We start from the raw sequence: 20,780 nt of genomic DNA on the forward strand, positions 1-20,780 counted from the left end.
CTGGTTCTGACTTATAAAGAGAACAAGGACCTGAGTCTCCTCCCTGTCATTAACCCCCTGCTCAGCAAATCAGGGTAGAGACTGAGGACTGGAGGCTGAGGGTTCTTACCAGAGAGCCCAAGTCACTGGTGGAGATCACTGCCCGAGTACTATTTCAGCTTTACATTTTTGGGTGGACCTCCCACAGTGGGAGCTGCAGAGCACTCCCCCGCAACACACACGCATGCATCTCCTGGTGTTGGGAGAGGAACAGGAGAAAGGATAAAAGCAAGAGACGAAGAGAAAGGAGGGAGGGAGGGAGGAAAAGGTGAAACAAAAAGGACAAATCCTAATTTCCCCAGTGATTCTAAGGGACAAAATCCCAGGTGTGGAATAATATTCTGCCTCCTTAAGTTCGTGTTTTCAATGCCTAGAATTCAACTCTCACCAGATGGATCAGACTGAACAGGTTTCAAACCTCCAGGAGGCTCTTACCTTCTAAACAGGGATGACTGTTTTCTAGTAAAATCACTAAAAGAGAAGGAGAAAACTCGAAAGAGATTCCTCCTGGCACTCACGGCCATGAACCCAAATACTCCCTCCATCCTCAAAGAAGGACCTGAAGAAGGAGATTTGCTGAAGCAAAGCCACACGGGTCTCTGAGGTTTCCCTGGCCCATCACCCCTGTCCTGCCTGGCTGATGTGAGCATCACTCTGTGAGGTCACCACCTCCCCACCACCTCTGACCAATCTGACCAGATAAGGAGGTGTTAGTACCGTTATATAAGGCTCTGGTAAGACCTCATCTGGAATACTGTGTGCAGTTCTGGTCTCCCATGTTTAAGAAGGATGAATTCAAACTGGAGCAGGTTCAGAGACGGGCTACTAGGATGATCCGAGGAATGGAAAACCTGCCTTATGAAAAGAAACTCAAAAAGCTTGGCTTGTTTAGCCTAGCCAAAAGAAGGCTGAGGGGAGATATGCTTGCTCTTTATAAATATATCAGAGGGATTAATATTAGGGAGGGAGAGGAATTATTTAAGCTTAGTACCAATATAGACACAAGAACAAATGGGTATAAACTGGACACTAGGAAGTTTAGACTTGAAATTAGACGAAGGTTTCTAACCATTAGAGGAGTGAAGTTCTGGAACAGCCTTCCAAGGAGAGTAGTGAGGGCAAAATACATATCTGGCTTTAAGACTAAGCTTGATAAGTTTATGGAAGGGATGGTATGATGGGATAGCTTAATTTTGGCAATTGATATTTGATTATCAGCAGGTAAGTATGCCCAGTGGTCTGTGATGGGGATGTTGGATGGGATGGGATCGGAGTTACTGCAGAGAATTCTTTCCTGAGTGCTGGCTGGTGAGTCTTTCCCACATGCTTAGGGTTTAGCTGATCACCATATTTGGGGTCGGGAAGGAATTTTCCTCCGGGGCAGAATGGTAGAGGCCCTGGAGGTTTTTCACCTTCCTCTGCAGCGTGGGGCATGGGTCACTTGCTGGTGGATTCTCTGCAGCTTGAGGTCTTCAAACCACAATTTGAAGACTTCAATAACTCGGACATAGGTTAGGGGTTTGTTATAGAATTGGATGGGTAGGGTTCTGTGGCTTGCTTTGTGCAGGAGGTCAGACTAGAGATGATCATTTTGGTCCCTTCTGACACTAAAGTCTATGAGTCTGAGGTCCTGCAAAAGGCCTTCGTGATGCCACTGCCACACTCCCTCTCAAAGGCAGGGGGAACAGCCATGAGAGCCTGCTTGTAATTGCCAGCTGTGGGAGGGGGTGTGCAGCAGTGGTTAGCGAAGGGGCTGGAAAGAAGGACTGCTGGGTCCCATCCATACTTCTGATACTTGGTGTGACCCTGAGCCAGTAGTTTCCCCTCACCAGGCCTCTCTCTCATCAGTAGAGTTGGGGTTGCAGCCCCAACAGCTCGGGGGGCTGGGAGGCTCCAGGAAGGTGTGTAAAGTGCTGGGATGTCAGGATCCCGGAGGCGCTGTTATCCCACACTAGGGTGGTGTTCTGCACCCCCTGCTGCTGGCCGAGTTTCTCCGTCCCGTGGCAATAAAGCCCTATGATACCAGCACTCCTAGCTATCTTCGAGACACCACTGACTTTCTGAGGAAACTACAATCCATTGGTGATCCTGCAGAAAACACCATCCTGGCCACTATGGAGGTAGAAGCCGTCTACACCAATATTCCACACAAAGATGGACTACAAGCCTTCAGGAACAATATCCACGATAATGTCATGGCAAACCTGGAGGCTGAACTTTGTGACTCTGTCCTCACCCGCAACTATTTCACATTTGGGGACAACATATATCTTCAAGTCAGCGGCACTGCTATGGGTACCCTCATGGCCTCATAATATGCCAACATTTTTATGGCTGACTTAGAACAAAGCTTCCTCAGCTCTCGTCCCCTAACGTCCCTACTCGACTTGTGCTACACTGATGACATCTTCATCATCTGGTCCCATGGAAAAGAAGCCCTTGAGGAATTGCACTATGATTTCAACAATTTCCATCCCACCATCAACCTCAGCCTGGACCAGTCCACACAAGAGATCCACTTTCTGGACACTACAGTGCTAATAAGTGATGGTGACATAAACATCTTCCTATACTGGAAACCTACTGACCATTACACTTACCTACATGCCTCCAGTTTTCACCCAGACCACACCACACAATCTGTTGTCTACATCCAAGCTCTAAGATACAGCATTTGCTCCAACCCCTCAGACAAAGACCAACACGTACAAGATTTCTATCGAGCATTCTTACAACAACAATATCCACCTGCTGAAGTGAAGAAACAGATTAACAGAGCCAGAAGAGTACCCAGAAGTCACCTACTACAAGACAGGCCCAAGAAAGTAAGTTACAGAATGCTACTAATCATCACTTTCAGCCCCCAACTAAATCCTCTCCAGCGCATCATCAAGGATCTACAACCTATCCTGAAGGACGATCTCTCACTATCACAGATCTTGGGAGACAGGCCAGTCCTTGCTTACAGACAGCCCCACAACATGAAGTAAATACTTACCAGCAACCACACAACAAAAACACTAACCCAGGAACCTATCCTTGCAACAAAGCGCATTGCCAACTCTGTTCACATATCTATTCAAGGGACACCATTATAGGACCTAATCACATCAGCCACGCTATCAGAGGTTTGTTCACCTGCACATCTCTCAATGTGATATATGCCATCGTGCGGCAACAATGCCCCTCTGCCATGTACATTGGCCAAACTGGACAGTCTCTATGTAAAAGAATAAATGGACACAAAGCAGATATCAAGAATTGTAACATTCAAAAATGAGATGGAGAACACTTCAATCTCTCTGGTCACTCATTTACAGACTTCAAAGTCACATTATTACAATAAAAAAACCTTCAAAAACAGGCTCCCACGAGAGACTGCTGAATTGGAATTAATTTGTAAACTGGACACCATGAAATTAGGCTTGAATAAAGACTAGGAGTGGATGGGTCATTACACAAAGTAAAACTATTTCTTTATGTTTATTTGTCCCCTCCACTGCTACTCACACCTTCCTGTCAACAGTTGGAAACTGGCCATCCTGATTATCTCTACAAAAGGTTTTTTCTCCTGCTAATAGCTCACCTTAACTGATCACTCTCGTTATAGTGTGTATGACAACACCCATTTTTTCATGTTCTCTGTGCAAATATATATCTTCCTACTTTATTTTCCACTGTATGCATCCAATTAAGTGGGTTTTAGCCCATGAAAGCTTATGCTCAAATAAATTTGTTAATCTCTAAGGTGCCACAAGTACTCCTTGTTCCTTTTGAAGATAAATTAATGGAGGTTAAATCCATGAATGGCTATTAGCCGGGATGGGTAAGAAATGGTATCCTTGCTTCTGTTTGTCAAGAGGGTGGAGATGGAGGGCAGGAGAGAGATCACTTGATCATTACCTGTTAGGTTCACTCCCTCTGGGGCACCTGGCATTGGCCACTGTTGGCAGATAGGATGTGGGGTTGGATGGACCTTTGGTCTGACTCAGTATGGCCATTTTTATGTTCTTATGAAGGGAGGGGCAGAGCCCTGTGGAAGAAGGAAAAGAATTGACAAGGATTTGTAGAGGATCTTAATGCATGTCAGTCTGTTAGCAAGAGTTAGGCCAGCTGTAACCCTAATGACGTGAGACCTGTAGAAGCGAGGATAGTGTGAGGCAAGGAGGAAAGAACTGTGTGAGAAGTTATGACGACCTTGCACTGATAATCAAATACGCAGATTGATGCTCAGAAAGTGAGAAAAATAAGATAGCAGAATAGCCTATGTATAAACAAAATGCAGCTGTTGCTCATTTTAGTCTGTCTTATTGCTTGTTATTGTCTGTAACAAAGGTAAAAATGCTTGCTGTAATTGTTTACCTTTTGAGAGACCTGTCCGGGACTGGGCCGACCCTATGTCCTAGGACACTCCCTCCCTCTATTGCAGTTGCTTGAGAAATAATAAAGTATCTGAATCTGCTGCACCCAAAGAAAAAGTGAGAACTGAGTTTTTCTCTGACAATTTGGGGGCTCGTCTGGGATGGCAACGCCCACAGACGGCTGCTACGGATCGTTCCCCTTCGAACCCCATGGCGCCACAAGAGAGGTATGAGACCTTTTGAAATCTCTATTGGGGTGTTGGAGGAGGACTGTCTGTAGGGACGTCTGTCTCTGTTGGGCTCACGCCATCTGAACTTATTGATTGTGCAGCAAGATCAGATGCAGAATGATATTTGGGGAAAAGCCCCAATAAGGTTAGTTTATAGCAGTACTGGGAAACTGCTGGGTTGGCCAACAAGGTCATGCAGAGGGAAATGCATTAGCTATGCACCAGTGCTGAGGAGTTTTTACTGCCTCAAGAGGGGTTGTTATACCACCTCATGGTAGTGGGTCTGGACATAAGGTACAGATGCATCGTGGTATTTGGAATAAAGGCCTTGGTGTGTGCATGTATACACCAGTGTGAGTGACTGTTACTGGAAGACGCCCAGAATACCCTGTGAAGCCAAAGCTCGTGACCAGTACTACTCTAATGCAAGCCCGGTAACGAGTGGATCTTTAGGAAATCCGACCCATGGTGGGCTGACTCGGCCTGGCATCGTCCGGTGAGGAAGCTATCTGGGTCTTGGAGCGTGGGTACCCATCTTCCCTCCCCCTTTCCTTTCCATGTGGGCTACTAACAGTCTGATCATCTCACTGGATGCAATCAGAGTAAGCAGCGCCGTTTCCCAGAGACTAGCCGACGCTCCTCGTTAGCCTCTCCTGTGTGAGTACCCTATAGGGAGAGATCCTTAGCTTATGTGCCCCTAGCACGGACAGGGCATCCTCCCTGTCTGTGTGTGGAAAACGGGTGGGGGACAGTCTAAACATTCCACCTCACCCCCTAAGGGTACCCCATCTTATTTCATGTACGTACATTATGGTCCAACAACCTGCAGGTATTTAGAGAATTGGAATCTTTACATACGTGAACGTCCATCTAAACAGTGCCCACTAGAAGGTACCTTCAATCTAGATAAGATCATACATCTAAGGGGAGCTTTTAATCACCAAAAAGCCTCTGACAGTGTGAGCAATTTGTCTATTGAGGAAAGGAACAGGTTAATTTGAAATTCAGCTTGGTCCAGAGATAAAGAGAAAGTTCCTCTGTGTTCAAGGTCAAGAATCAATGCAGACTATGCTAAGTACAAAGAAAAACTGCTTTTGGCCCAGCTGGCTGTGAAAAAAAAATATATAGACAGAGGCAAACCAAAGGCAATACAAATTACAGAACTGAGATTACATTTGCAAAGGTTAACTGTCCAGTAAGATCCAACAGTCTGCCTTTGTGACCTCGGTGCCGGTGTGGTTTGGTGACACCGAAGAAGCCACAGGCAGCTGACTTGGACTGGAATCTCTGAAAGTGACGCCTCAGGAGATTCCAGGGTGTGAAATAACAGCCTTCCCAAGAGCAGAAGCATGTTGGAAATTCTGGGCAAGCTGTATACAGGATAATCTCTCGTTACCTCTCTCCCTTCTCTGACCGTTAGACGCAGACGTGGCCAGTCTGGACATGTGTGAATATGAAAATGGCCTAGGGCCTGGGGCATTAATGTTTTTCCCGAGTGATGTGGGAGCGTTCCCAACACTCTCCATTGTTGTTTTATTATTTTATTAATGAAGCTTTAAAATTCAGCCATATGGTGTGTTTTCTTTATCTTCCCCAACGTCCTGCAGTGTCAGCCTGATCACCTGACACGAAGGATAGATTGGTAACAGAAATTTGTCACAGTTTGGTGAGCAATTGAGAAGGGGGGGAGCCCTGCAGAATTTACACCATCTATTTGTTTTACCCTTGTTATTTTATGTTTTCTTTGCTTGGTACTGTTGGTGTTATATGTTAAGGACTGCATGATTAAAGGTGAGCCCTAATAGGATAAGCAACTAATAGGGTTCTGGTTATATTCTGGTTAGCTGGTTACTGTATTTCTGTCTTATACCTTTGGGTGTTAGGTGTGTGGGCGGAATTGAGCTTTTTGTTCATAATTCCTCAGGGTGGAAGCCATAGTGTGTGAAGGAGCCCTGAGGTTGTATTAAGATTCTTCTGTTCCGTCCCCTGTAGCAGTCAGTGTAAGCAGAGATTGCTGGTTTGGAGTTTTTTGGATTAGACCATTATTCCCTCCTTCTTTCTGTTTAATTCTCTCGTTGAGTGCCAGAAAAGGGGATGGGTGGGTCTCAGCAGAAACCCTCTAAGGATAGTCCTTTGGATTATATGTTAAATAAATGGTCTTTACCAGTGTTCAGAAAGGAATGCTAAAGAGGAAAGTTCTTGGTGTCTTTAAAATGTTTGTAAATAAATTCTGGTAAAGTTAATTATGTCCCTTTTAAGGTAAGAATCTTTACGCTGTGGATAGCTTTAGATCCAAAAGCAAGCCACAAAGCATCTGTATTAATGTAAATTATCTAACTAATCAGGTAGAAGCCGCTGAAACCTGGGACACCTATGAAACAAATAGAAGAAAATATGGGGTAATTCTTCTGTTTTGCCTGAAGTCAACAAGGGTATTTGTATATTTCAGCGATGATTGACTGCCCAGGAGGGTAGACCTCTCTTTTTTTCTTTCAGATAATCAGAGAAAACTGATACCAGCTAAACAGCATTCAACGGATCATGCATTCATTGGCACAATAGGAATTATGTTTTGTGTTCTATGTCTGTCTTGTGGCCAGAATTGTTGTGTTTAGTGTTTTCATGGGATGGTCTGGTTTGGAATCAGGCAGAGGGGTTGGATTGGAATGCAGATACTTGTTTTATTCAACTTGGAATACAAAGTGTGTGGATAAATCAGGAAAATGTGATCTACTAAAGTCTAATACATTTCCTTAAGAAAGAAAAGAAACTTTATTGGCCAAATCTTTTAATTGAAAATTGTTACTAAAATTTGCATACCAACAGTCTTTGGAAGCAAGGACATGAATAGTTAACCCACTCCCCATATTGTACAAGGGATCCTGCTGGCTACCTCAGAGTTCTAGCCAGAGGGCTGGGGAAGGTGGGAAGCTATTGGACTAGAGGTTGTATTGAGTGAACTCCTCAGAGTGGGTGTGCTTGTCCTGGCCTCTTGCTCCAAAGCTCTGTAATAAGGTTATTTTAGTAGAAGGGTATATGCGGCATACACTGAATAAGAAGACTAATGTACTGTATAATGGCAATGTTTGTGTGTTCATTGTTGGGAAAAAGGTGTAAGAGTGAAGAGTGGAAGTTTCCTTTATAGGTTAAAAAAGCCAAGAAGGGGAGAAGGAAAAAGAACAGAATGAATTAACGGGGAAAAATAGCTAGCAAGCTCAGGCTAAAGAAAGACACTGGCCCCATTCAAGGACACTGCTCACAGTTAAGACTTGGCTGACACCAAAGAAAAGAGGGGGCTTGAATGTGCCCAAGCAGCTATGAGATCTGCAAAACACTGCCAGGTGCTAATGAAATGTGTTAGGTTTCTTTTCTCACAGGTAAAGAAGTGCTACCCAAAGACCCTAGCAGCCCTGCCACTCCTTTGAACCAGGAGACTGGATCTATGGAAAGGTCCATCAATGAAAGACTGCTTTGGCTCCATGCTGGAAAGGCCCTTATTAAGTCCTGCTGACTACCAACACCGCTGTGAAGTGCCAAAGACTGACTGCTTGGACCCATGATACTCACTGCAAAAAGACCCCTCCGCCTCGGGAGAATTCTCCTACTGACGATTAGCCTATTTCTCCTTCTGTGTCTTCTGAACAGCAGGGGAAAAGGACAAGATGAAGTGCTAGTAACCTCTCCCTTGTCCACTGACAGACCTACTGTGCCTTTGGATTTTCTGGAAGAATCAAAACCATTACAGGCTGATGTGCTGGTAACCTCTCCTCTGTAGGATGCTGAACCACCACTGTTTCGGGAAAGAAGAAGGAACACTCACTCCACTGAAATTCCCAAAGTCCAGGAATTCCTGACTAGAAAGGACATTAAGAACTGATCTTGCTGAAGAAACAGAGAATTGTATACTGGCAGGAAGAAATTTGGGGGACCCTGCTTGGGAATGTGGTATTGATTGGATTTGGGGGTTTATTCTACAGGCTGTGTCCTGTGTTTTGGAGAAATACTTCAGCATGTATTGCTCTCTCTAACTGGATTTTAAATGACAAGTACCAAAGACACTTTGTTGCCACTGCCTCTGCCATCTCCTCCATTCCAATATTACCCCTGCAATACATCCAAATACAGACAATGCCATATATTTGATAAAACCAATGGCCAAGGCCTTCACACTTTAGTGACTTATTTGAAGATTGTTTGGAAAAAAAAGAAAAATATTTTTCAAGTTCAGGATATCCCATATAAGTGAATAATTGAGTGGAGAATAAATGGATCAGTGGAAAAAGAAATTTAGGATATCATTACAAATGAACCCCAAGAATCTGTCATTGAAATTGATGGGTTCCATAGTGAAGTAGATATGATGGCTATTCCTGGAATTTGTTACTGTGTTAAATGAAAGAAGCCCTTATGGTTATTTGGTTACCCAATTAGTGAATAATCAAACAAATACTCAGAGAGTTTGTTCTGCCACTGGAAATTTTACCTGTATTGAAATCATTCCAGTGACTGATAATGTAACCTGTACCTTATTGCAATACACACCCTCTTATGCTAGTAACATTAATGCCTCCCAGAAATATATAAAGGTATATAACCAACAGATGTGGTATAGCTCTACACCAAAGAGAGATGAATTAGGATATCAATGGACTGTGATTAATACAACACTAGGGACTGTCAAATTTACATTGCCCTTATCCACTTTCCAGATCACCTCTACATACCCAAATCACTCACAAGGGGCTGCCATTAGATCAGCGCAACAGAAGACCTGGGTTATTTCCTCTGGAAAAAGAGGGACTTGACCAGATCCCTATGGGATGGGGCCAATAGTGCAGCAGCCATTCGGAATATTCTTCAAAGCCAAGAACATGATGAGTAATTGGACCAACTAGAAAAGACCACTAGCCTTATCTCTGAGGCTCAGCTAACCCAAGTACAGGCTGAAGTTGGTGAGTTAAATGTCATTTCCACCCTTAGTTCTATGACCCAGAAGTTATTGAGACAGATGGTATTGAATATCACTGAGGCTGGGAAGGCATTGCAGTGAGATCTAGCATGTTCAGAAATTCAGGATTTCCTGAATGACCAGTTAATGGCCCTTCAGAGTGATCTTGAGCACCAGACTTGGCCCACTGCCCTTACAGACACATCAGGAATACCATCTGATCTGTGGTCATGGAGACATACTTGGACACTTTCTGAGTGGAAGTGTGGACATTCACAGTGCTCCTTCCAAGCATTTGGACCGGTTAGGTGGGTGTGGGCTCCCACATACCGAATCCTGATGGCTCCATGGGGAGGATGCATGTGGGACTGGATTATTCACCGAGACATCTGGGAAATTAGAACACCTGGTATACCTTTAGAATAACACCTGATATTTTGGATAGGAATAGGGAGTCAATGGACATTTTGGCTGTTGGAACCCCTACAGCTTCAGTGTATCCATAAACTGAAGCCAGGGGAAGTTGTCACTGGTCATGATAACGTTTACTGGGAGGGTAGAAGACAAAGAACTATCCTGACAGGACACCTACTTTTTCAAGCTAATTATAGCTGTGTGTATGTTAAAACCACCACAGTGCAAGATATACATGTTAATCTCATTACCACTGCAGACAATCATATTGTTTATTGGCCTGCAGACAGAATTTTGCAAGTAGCCCTTAGTTTTCAGATACCCTTTAATTGGACCAACTTAGTACCTGATCGATTTCAAAATTTGCTTTCACTGGTACCAGAGGTTCAAAGGATCTCTGAAATATAAGGGCAAATTCACATGCTTCAATATATATATCAAGCTGAAAAGAATGCCTTTTATACAGCTTATAGAGTGTCTACTTTGTGTACTAAGTATGATGCATTGTGCTTTGTAACCAAAACTGTACAACAACCTCATCATATTATTGCTATGGGAATAATATTGCTTACATTGCTGTTAGTTAGTTTAGGATTATGTTATTGTTTTGGAAAAGACATAATAATAGTAATACCTTTCATGTCCATGCTAATCATGAATTCTCATTATATCCAATGAAAACCCCTAAGGCTGAAACATCTGATGTAGAATCAGAAATCCATGGCTTAATGCAAATAGAGATTTGAGAATATCTGTTGTACTAGAAGTACAAAAGGGGGGAGTGTGGAAGAAGGGAAAGAATTGACAAGGATTTGTAGGGGATCTTAATGTATGTCAGTCTGTTAGCAAGAGTTAGGCCAGCCATAACCCTAATGACGTGAGACTTGTAGAAGTGAGGATAGTGTGAGGCAAGTATGAGAAGTTATCACAACCTTGCACTGATACTCAAATACGTAGATTGATGCTCAGAAAGTGAGAAAAATAAGATAGCAGAATAGCCTATGTATAAATAAAATGCAGCTGTTGCTCATTATTGTCTGTATTATTACTTGTTATTGTCTGTAACAAAGGTATAAATGCTTGCTGGAATTGTTTACCTGTTGAGAGACCTGTCCAGGACTGGGGCAACCCTGTGTCCTAGGACTCTCCCTCCCTCTATTGCAATTGCTTGAGAAATAATAAAGTATTTTGCTGCACCCAAAGAAAAAGCGAGAACTGCGTTTTTCTCCGACAGAGGGAATGAACAGAACAGGTAACCATCAAATGATCCATCCCGTCAACCATTCCCAGCTTCTGGAAACAGAGGCTAGAGACACCATTCCTGTCCATCCTGCCTGTGACACTGGCAGATGAAGTGTTAGCTCTTCCAAAAGCCCCCATGTCTTCACTGAACAGGGACAAACACACAGTGGCTGAAGTCCAGGGCCCTGAGCCCCACCACCCAGGGCTGAAGCCAAAGCCTAAGCAATGTAGATTTGTGAGGCCCCTGTGGCATCGTACCCCGAGAGAGGAACAAGGTGTCCTGAGGACTCAGCCAGAAGGTTGAGCCCTGACACACTACTGGCTTAGAGGGTCTCTGCCAGTCAGGAAGTGCTAGCAGCGAAGGAAGACTGGAACTGATGGTTGGAGGGGTGAAGAGGTTTGGGGTATGGTGGGGGAAGAGGCGTCTGGGACTGGATAACCTGGGGCTGGGCAGTCTACATAGGGGACACTTGCTCCTCCTGTGCCCTTTCCACACCCTCTTGTGAGTAGAGAAGGACCACCCTGTCCTCACCCCCAGAGGCAACCGTGTCTCAGGACTCTCCCAAGTTCCACCCACTAACTCTCTTCCCATTTGGGGTAGAGCTCGGGGCAACAAATCACCATCAAGATGAACACAACTGGCTGCTCCCTGTTCTGGTGTCACAGGGGCCTCTGGTGGGTGAAAGGCAGAACTGCAGCACTTCTCAGGCAGAATGTATCTTCTTCAAGCCAAAAAAAGTAAATTCTGTGCTGGACATGAATTCTGTGCATAAGAAGCAGTGCAGAATTCCCACATGAGTAACTCACACCTGGCACAAACATCACCTGCTCACTCCCATCTCTTCTCCCTATGTGTCGAGTCCCAGAGCTGCTGCTGTCATTAATGCACACAGGCTTTCACTCCCGCTAGTGCTGGCAAGACCCAATCCAGTGACAGGACTGAACCCTTATTTTCCTAGCACATGGGACAGTCTCAGCTGAGGGGGAGGCGAGATGGGGAGGGGTTACAAAGGGGAAAGTTGTTGTACCCATGTTGGTCCCAGGATAGCAAAAAGGTATTTTTAATTGGTTCTAAAAAAATTACCTCATCCACCTTGTCTCTCCAAGAAATCTGAAAGTGGCAGAAGGAGACAAACAGGAAGACAGAGCTCAGGACTCTAAACCAAACATTTCAACCCCTTGGAAGAAACTACATTTCCCTTCTGCCCCTGGGAATGTTTGTATCCTATATGAGGGACCACCCCATTCCCCTCACAGCAGCAAAGGGAGACTGCAGCCAGCCCCAGATGGTCCTTCCCAATCCTGGCATGTTTGTTGTGACAGCTTGTGTGTGGTGGGTGCACAGGCTGGCTACAGCTGGACCCATCTGCAGATTGGAAAGTCAGGGCAACTCTAGCACAGCTTGGGGGCTGTGGGCAGGGGGAGCAGTTTTGGAGCTGGGCCTCTGTCCTCTCTAGGTCCCATGGCAGATGGCTCTGGCAGCATCAAGTGGGTCCATCACTGCAGGAGGAAGGTTGGGGTAGTGTCTGAGATCAGGGTGAGAATTGGAAGGGGGTCCATGCTCAAGAATGGGGGATGGAATTCACCTCCCCACCCCTCTGCAGAGCTCAGCAACTAGGGTTTTATCCAGTGAAGTGAATTTCACTCTGGGTGACTTTGAGTCAGCCACGGAAAGATCCTTGGGCCTTAGGTTCCACACTGGCCACAGGAGTTTACTAGTTCTCCCTCCCTAGACGGCCGGGGGCAGCCAGGGATAATTAGTGAGTTATGGGAATTAGAAGATGAAAATTCACTAAGAACAATGATATTTCTGTGTTTATTATTAAATCCACAGACAGCCACCAATCCCTGTCCTCCTTCCAATGAGCTATAAATATCTAAGGGACTCAGCTACTGCTCCTGCAGTCAGTTCCTGCCCTTCCCCACTTTCTAAAGCAGCACTTTTAACACCAGGGCAAAGAAACATGCAAATACTTGGAACCAAATTCCAGAAGCTGCTGAGCATGGAGAAGTTAAAATGAAACCAAGGTTCCGTTTCTCCAAGGACCTGGCCCCAAGCGCAAAATAACAGACACTACCCAGAAATCTGAAATGGCCACTTCATAACTGACAAAATGTTAATAATCTGTTCATTTCTGGGAAATACCATTAAGAGAAACAACCCAGTGGTGGTGATATCCTGAGAAAAAGATCTCGTGTGTCTTTAGATCATACCCATTTGTAACCTGGAACTTTATACACTAAAATGCCTAATTCGTAGACCTACGGCAATTGCCTGGTGTCACTACAGGGCAGAATTAAGGTTGGTGCCTTACTTTTCAATTTCCATCCCCTAGCATATTGCAATTGCCGTTAAGTGGGTTTGACAAAATCCATTTTGTCTATTTCTTTCATTTAATTTCAACAGATGGGCTTAAAAATAAATATCGCTAAGCCCTTTTTACGATGTTTACAATTTCAATGTTCAGAGCTGTGGGAAGTTATGGGGGTCGTCAGACAACAATTGTTTAATAACAGTAACTGCTGAGATTCGAAAAGCCAAATCATATAACTGTTCAAAGAGAAATTGTCAATGTCACACCTAAAATATACAGTGTAACTATCCTTAAATCAAACTCGACTTTCTCCAAAAGCATTTCTGTATATTACCTATATAAATATGTTTTCATTTGCGTGTGTGTACAGTGAAATTAACATTTACTGCAATTTATTCATAAAAATCCAATCCTTTCAAGCATAATTTTAAGTAATAAAGTACTTGAATTCTTTCACTTCCTAGACTGGAATGTTTCATTTCAGGATAATTACACCCTCCTTGTGACGTATTTTACTCTCAGTACTGTAACCCCTTCGTGATGTAGCTCCTGTCTAGGAGCTCTGCTGAAGCCAGTGACACACTGACATGAGCAGAGACACATGACAGAGGGTGGAGGATGAGGTAACATGGAGGCTACCAGAGTTGAACGTGGCCATAAGAGCAAAAGCCCTCTCAGCCTCTCCTCTCTCCCACCTCCCAGAGTCAGTAATTCTGAGAAATCGTTCCCTGAAATATAAATAGCCCCAGTTCGAGAGACAGTGATTAACGCAGGTACCTTAGGGGCTGCAGCGCCAACCCCCTGCCTGGATGAGGAGGGTGAACAATTGCAGTAGAAATGAGTTAGGCTGGAAGAGGGCACAGCTGACGTGGGACTGGGAGCTGAGTTGACTAAGAGGCCAGAACTCATGGGGGGTTTGGGAGAAGAAGTCAACAAGACCGGGTAGAGGCATTTCAGTGTATTTTCCCCATTAACCATTCTGCCATGTATTTCATTTAGAAACTTTTCATTCCCATCTGAACACCTTGGAGCTAAGCAGGGTTGATGCATTTCCACTTACAGTGGTACAGTTGTAATTAGGTGCTTAATCAGAAGCTTATGCAACACAAAGCAGTCAATAATGGGTTGCTTTCATTCATTAACTTGACTGTGTGCTGTGTATCGCTTTTAAAAAAAGATGGTGTGAGCGAGTGTCAAAATTTTAGGCATTAAGAAATGGTAAGTTGGTGTCAGTTCATTTCTCATGTGTTTATCTCCTAATTTTAATGTCAGTTTTGAATCAGTATTAATACCATGTTGTTTTAACAGCAGCAGGGTCCATTTGTATAATCCTTTGCAAGATTTCATTGGATATTGTGAACCAGTCATCTTCACCTTTTATTTTGAGATTCCTAAATACAATCCAGTGCACCTCTCCTGAAAGACTGCAAGCCCTGGCTAGTGACATGTTCCTTAGAGAGCAAATACCTGACGAGCCCTTTCGCCCTAAAAACGTGCATTTGGCTCTTTGACGTTGCTTTATCCGCCCCACCAGAAAATGCTAGAGGTAACCAGGAAATTACAGTTGACCATCACTAGGTATACTTCTACCAGCTATGGGCCAACATTCAAATGCTTCTGTTTGTTTATCTTTCATTCAGCTTTGCAATTCTTAGATCCCATTTAAAAACTGGAAGTGAAATAACAGAAGCAAGTTAAGAAGAGAGCAGCATCTGGCATAGGTGAGGGTAAAACAATAAATAGAAAGAATTGACTATGCAAAAAGGAACATAGCAAACTAACAGAGTCCCAGACCCGCGTCCAACTGAACCAACCCCAGCCAGGCATATCAAGCTGGGTCCCTGAAACATCGCCCAGCCCGTCTGGCAGTGAACGCTGCGTGTTCCAGGCAGAGCTACAGTGTGTGCATCTGCTCTGCTGACGTGCTGCTTTGGTATGGAAGGGACCACGGCCACAGGGAGCAGAGACACGAACTCCTACAAAACGCATTCCCAGAAACACTTATAATGCCGCATCCCCTCCCCACCTCCCCACTGTCTGACATCCCCTCCCCTACCTCCACATGGCCATTCTCAGCCTATTGCTAACACTTCCTCCCAGCCTTCAGCACTATAAATAAGTAAAACATGGTGTTACAAAAGGTAGATCGTGCCATCTGGATGTCAGTAAGGATTTTGATACAGTTCCACATGGGAAACTATTCGTTAAATTGGAGAAGATGGGGATTAATATGAGAACCGAAAGGTCAATAAAGAATTGGTTAAAGGGGAGTCTACAAGGGGGTCATATTGAACGGTGAGCTGTCAGGCTGGAGGGAGTTACTAGTGGAGTTCCTCAGATAAGTCTTGGGACCAATCATACTCAACACTTTTATTAGTGATCTTGGCACAACAAGCGGGAGTGGGACACAAAGCCGGGAGGGATTGCCAATATGGAGGAGGACAGGAAAATCATACAAGAAAATCTGCATGGCCTTGACAGCTGGAGTAATAGAAATGGGATTAAATGAACAGTGCACAAATTCTAGTTGTTAGTCTCCAAGTGCATAATTTTGCAATAAGCTGGGGATTTATCAACTGAAGTGACAGAGAAGGAGAAAGACTTGGGTGTATTGGTTGATCACAGGATAATTATGAGCGGTCAATGTGATGCAGCTGTGAAATAGGTTAATGCAGTCCTAGGATACATCAGGCAAGGTATTCCCAGCAGACACATGAAAGGGTTAGTACTGTTATGAAAGGCACCGATGAGACCTCATCTGAAATACACCTCTACCTTCTGCCCTTAAAGTCTGTGAGTCTATAAACTGTGCTTTGTGCTACATAGACACTGATGGAGATCAGGGCCGCATCGTGGAGCACATGGCAGAGAACCTGACTGAGATCAACACCCCCATTCTGTTGGGCACTGCACAGACAGAGAGGGAAAGTCCTTGCCCCAAAGAGATCACAATCCAACTACACAATGGGTAGGAGGAAAACAGAGAGGGGCTATCACCAAGCAGGTCAGGGACAGAGCCAGGAACAGACCCCGTTAATGCCAGAGCTACATCACCCGCAGCTTGGAAAGGTCCCCACACCCCATTGAATTAGGCTACAGGAAGAGGTGCTTTGTCCATGGATGCACAGGCTGTCTTGGCAGAGCAGCTCAGCTGCAGTCCCTGCACCCAGCTGGGTGTGTGTGTCATGGGTCAGGAGAAGTCAGTGTCCAGTCCTGTGGGGTTGTGTTCCTGGCTCATACCTCCAGCACTCACTGCTGCCCCTCCCTTACCAGCTGCACTGGTCAGCCAGCCCTAGGCCTCTGTGAGGTCACTGCCCCTCCCACCCTCCCACTTCAAACCTTCAAACAGGGACATGGTGCACCAGTGCCAGACTGCACTAGTGTAAAGTCTCTCTGTACTAAGGGTTTGCACCAGTGCATAAAACACCAGGGTGGCAGAGACCTTCAGTACCCAAAACAGCAGTATGGTGGCACTAGAACTGGGATCTAGTTCTAGCTCTGTCACAGAGCTTGCACACATCAATGTTTCTCCTCCCAACTTTAGTCTCTACCCAGCTGCCCACTCACTGGGGTCTCCTCTCTCTCCACAGCTGCTCATCACTAAAATCTGTGTGGGTGTCACCAGACCTGAGGTAGTTCAGCTCTGGAATAGTCTTACAAGGGGGGCTGTGGAGTCTCTTTTCCTGCAAGTTTTTAAGAACAGGTAGGACAAACCTCTGTCAGAGATAATCAACATATAGTTGGCCCTGCCTCAGCAGAGACAGCTGGACTTGATGACATCTTGAGGTCCTATCTAGCCCTACATTTCTAGCATGCTATGCAATATATACGTATAAAAAAACATCCAGAGAAAAACCGCACGACAACATGAAGTCAGGCCATTCAAAAAACACCACCACCACCACCACAAAAAACTACATTGCACAGCATAAAATGACACAATACTAAGGAAAAGAAAGCAACACAATGCAAACTAACACACCTTAGGACCAAAGTACACAATGCAAAATAACAACTCAAACCAACATAACACAGACACAAAACAAGCTAAAGCAAAACAATGCATCATAAAACTATGCAACACAACATGGTACATCATAGGTCCAAATGGCACGATGCAAAACAGCTCAGCGTAGAACAGGACACAGCACAAGAGAATTATTTCAATGTAGGCCTGGAAGGGATCTTGAGAGGTCGTCTACTCCAGCCCTCTGTGCTGAGGCAGAACCAAGTACCCCTAGACATTCCCAGACTGGTGTATCTCTAACCTGGTCTTAAAAACCTCTAGTGAAGGAAATTCCACAGTCTCCCTTGGAAGCCAATGCAACACAGGCCAAAACATCACCGTACACACACATGCTGGGCTTGTGGATAAGGGGAGAGGCAAGAATTCAAACAATCTGGGTTCAGTTCCCAGTTTTGCCACAAATTCTCCATGCAAACTTGAGCAAATCACTTCAGCTCTCTGAGCTTCAGTTTCCCCATCTGTAAAATGGAGAGTCGCCTCCCACCATTGGCCTATTTAGCCTTTCAGCTTTTTGGGGCAAGGCCTCTCTGTCCCTGTGGGCATGTCGACACTGCAGTCAGACACCGGCGACTGGCCCGTGCCCGCTGACTTGGGCTCACACGGCTCAGGCTGTGGGGCTGTTTAATTGTGGTGTCCATGTTCCGGCTGGGGCTGCAGCCCAAGGTCTGGCATCCTCCCACCTCGCAGGGTCCTACAGCCTGGCTCCAGCCTGAGCCCAGACATCTACACTCCAATTAACAGCACCTTTGCCTGAGCCCTGTGAGCCTGAGTCAGCTGGCATGAGCCAGCTGGGGGGTTTTAACAGCAGGGTAGAGATACCCTTGGTGTCTTTTCCGCACCTGTCAGAATGGAGACTCTGATCTTGGTCAGTGTCTGTGCAGAGCCCTGCACAACAGGAAGCCTGATCTCAGTTGGGGACTTTGCAACTCCTGGCATTACAGGATCCCTGATTTTGTTTAGGGCCCCTGCAGCAACTGGCAAAATGTGGGGGCAGGATCTCTGTCAGGGTCTGTGCAGTGCACAGTACAGTGCTGGGGTGTGATCTTCCTTCGGGTCAGTGCAATGCCAGACCCAACGGGGACATAGATCTAAACTGAGGTCTCTGAAGTGCTCAGAACAATGGAGGCAGCAATTTGGGTTGCAGTCGTGCGCTGCCTGGCACAAGGGGGGCTGTGATCTCGGTTCAGGTCTCAGTTTTACCTGGCACAACAGTGGGGTCTGATCTCACCTCGGATCTCTTCAGTGCCTGGCAGGACAGGGTCCAGATCTCAGTTGGGGTCTCCGCAGCGCCTGGCAGAACACGGCCATGCTCAGTACGATAGGAGCCCTGATCTCAGTCACACACCTGGAGAGAAAAGCAGGAAGATTTTTGAGAATTTGAAATCAGTGTTTCAGAACTAAGGAGAAAATGGGGCACAAACTAAATATTTGCCAATATAAGGGAGAAGCATCAACATGTGGGGAGATTTTATGTCACCATTCAACAGTTTAAGAGAAAAGAGGGGAAACTGGAGGGGATTATACAGGGATATTGAATCAACAACAGAATGGGACGGATTCTTCTTGCCTCACACTCACAGGGCCAGGAGGGAGCCCTGGGTGATGTCTTTTCACAGGGGAAAAGAGCGGGGCTGGAGTCAGAAGGTCACTGGCTGTGACTGTGAAAGTCACTGGCTGTGGCGTCTGGAAATGTGACTAGGAGGCAGGAGGTGAGGGGGTTGATGGATTGGGCAGGTGGAGGAGGGGGAATAGCTGGACTGGGAAACCTGGGGCTGGGCCGTCTCTATGGGAGACACTTGCTCCTCCCTCCCCTTCCTGGCCCTTCCCACGCCCTGTTGCCAGCAGAGAGGGACCCCCCCAGCCCAGCCCAGTTCAGAAATCACTCGGGGGAACCATTTCCCACCCACACAAGGACAAATCCCTGCAGGTGAAAATGGGGGAAACACCCCAAACCTGAGATCTGAACTGGCCATTGGCGAAGGGCAGAGAAAATGGGGCACAATGGGGGGAGGGGAACAGGGAACTTCTCAGGGGTTTGGGGGAGGGGGGGTCACCCTGGGTGCTGCTCGTTGCTCTCTAGGGAGAAAGGGGGCAGGACGGGAGAGGAGGGGGGTCCCCATGGGGGGGCAGCGGTAAATCCGAGGGGATCTCAGCCCCCCCCTTTGTCCCCCCGCTCCTCGGGGGGTCACCTGCTCCCCCCCACCGCCATGTCCGGGCTGCACAGACATTTCCCGCCCGCCCCTTTCCCAGCCCCCGCGGGGGGTTAATGAAGGGCTCTCCCGCCGCGATCTGCGCATGCCCAGAGCCCCCACGGCACAAACCCTTCTCCGGCCCCGGGAGAGGCTCCAACGGCCCCGCGCGAGCCAGGCAGAGCCGGAGCGGCCCGCGCGCGTTTGCAACTTGGCTTCTTCTCTCCCATTCAACGTCACTTCCGGTCCAGGGAGAATCAGGAACTACATCTCCCAGCCTGCCCCGGGGGCGCTTTCGCCCTCTCCAGCCCAAGTTAAGGAGGTCCCCGGGGCCAGGCAGACCGTCTCCCCGCCCCTTCTCCTTTTCCCCTCCTGAGAGACCAGCCCCCCCTCCCGCCTTTTCCCGGGGAGCGGTTTAATACAGCGGCAGCGCTGGGAGGGCTTGTGACCTCTAAACAGCCGCCAATCCCCAGCCCTGACCCCCCAGCGCACCCCAAACTCCCAGCTCCCCCCAGCCCTGACGCCCCCAGCGCACCCCAGACTCCCAGCTCCCCCCCAGCCCTGACCCCCCACTGCACCCCAAACTCCCAGCTCCCCCCAGCCCTGACCCCCCCAGCGCACCCCAAACTCCCAGCTCCCCCCCCAGCGCTGACCCCCCCAGCGCACCCCAAACTCCCAGCTCCCCCCCCAGCGCTGACCCCCCCAGCGCACCCCAAACTGCCAGCTCCCCCCCAGCCCTGACCCTCCCAGCACACCCCAAACTCCCAGCTCCCCCCAGCCCTGATCCCCCCAGTGCACCCCAAACTGCCAGCTCCCCCCAGTCCTGACCCCCAGCGCACCCCCAACTCCCAGCTGCCCCAGCCCTGACCTCCCCAGCACACCCCAAACTCCCAGCTCCCCCCAGCCCTGACCTCCCCAGCACACCCCAAACTCCCAGCTCCCCCCAGCCCTGATCCCCCCAGTGCACCCCAAACTGCCAGCTCCCCCCAGTCCTGACCCCCACTGCACCCCAAAC

The 20,780-nt window shown here is 46.9% G+C and overlaps 1 long non-coding RNA gene across 4 annotated transcripts in view; it reads right to left on the bottom strand.

Moving 5' to 3' along the window:
* Positions 1-20,258, bottom strand: part of LOC115643990 — a 41,771-nt gene extending 21,513 nt beyond the window's left edge. The window contains exons 1-2 of one of the 4 annotated variants that reach the window (XR_003998416.1): positions 19,898-20,258; positions 18,777-18,921 (exon numbers count right to left, since the gene is read on the bottom strand). This is a non-coding gene — a long non-coding RNA (uncharacterized LOC115643990). The remainder of the gene's footprint in view (positions 1-18,776; positions 18,922-19,897) is intronic. The other 3 variants (XR_003998415.1, XR_003998417.1, XR_003998418.1) reach the window with 3 other exon arrangements.
* Positions 20,259-20,780: the final 522 nt, after the last annotated feature.

Source organism: Gopherus evgoodei, unplaced genomic scaffold, assembly GCF_007399415.2.
Source record: "Gopherus evgoodei ecotype Sinaloan lineage unplaced genomic scaffold, rGopEvg1_v1.p scaffold_81_arrow_ctg1, whole genome shotgun sequence".
Taxonomy (NCBI): Eukaryota; Metazoa; Chordata; order Testudines; family Testudinidae; genus Gopherus; species Gopherus evgoodei.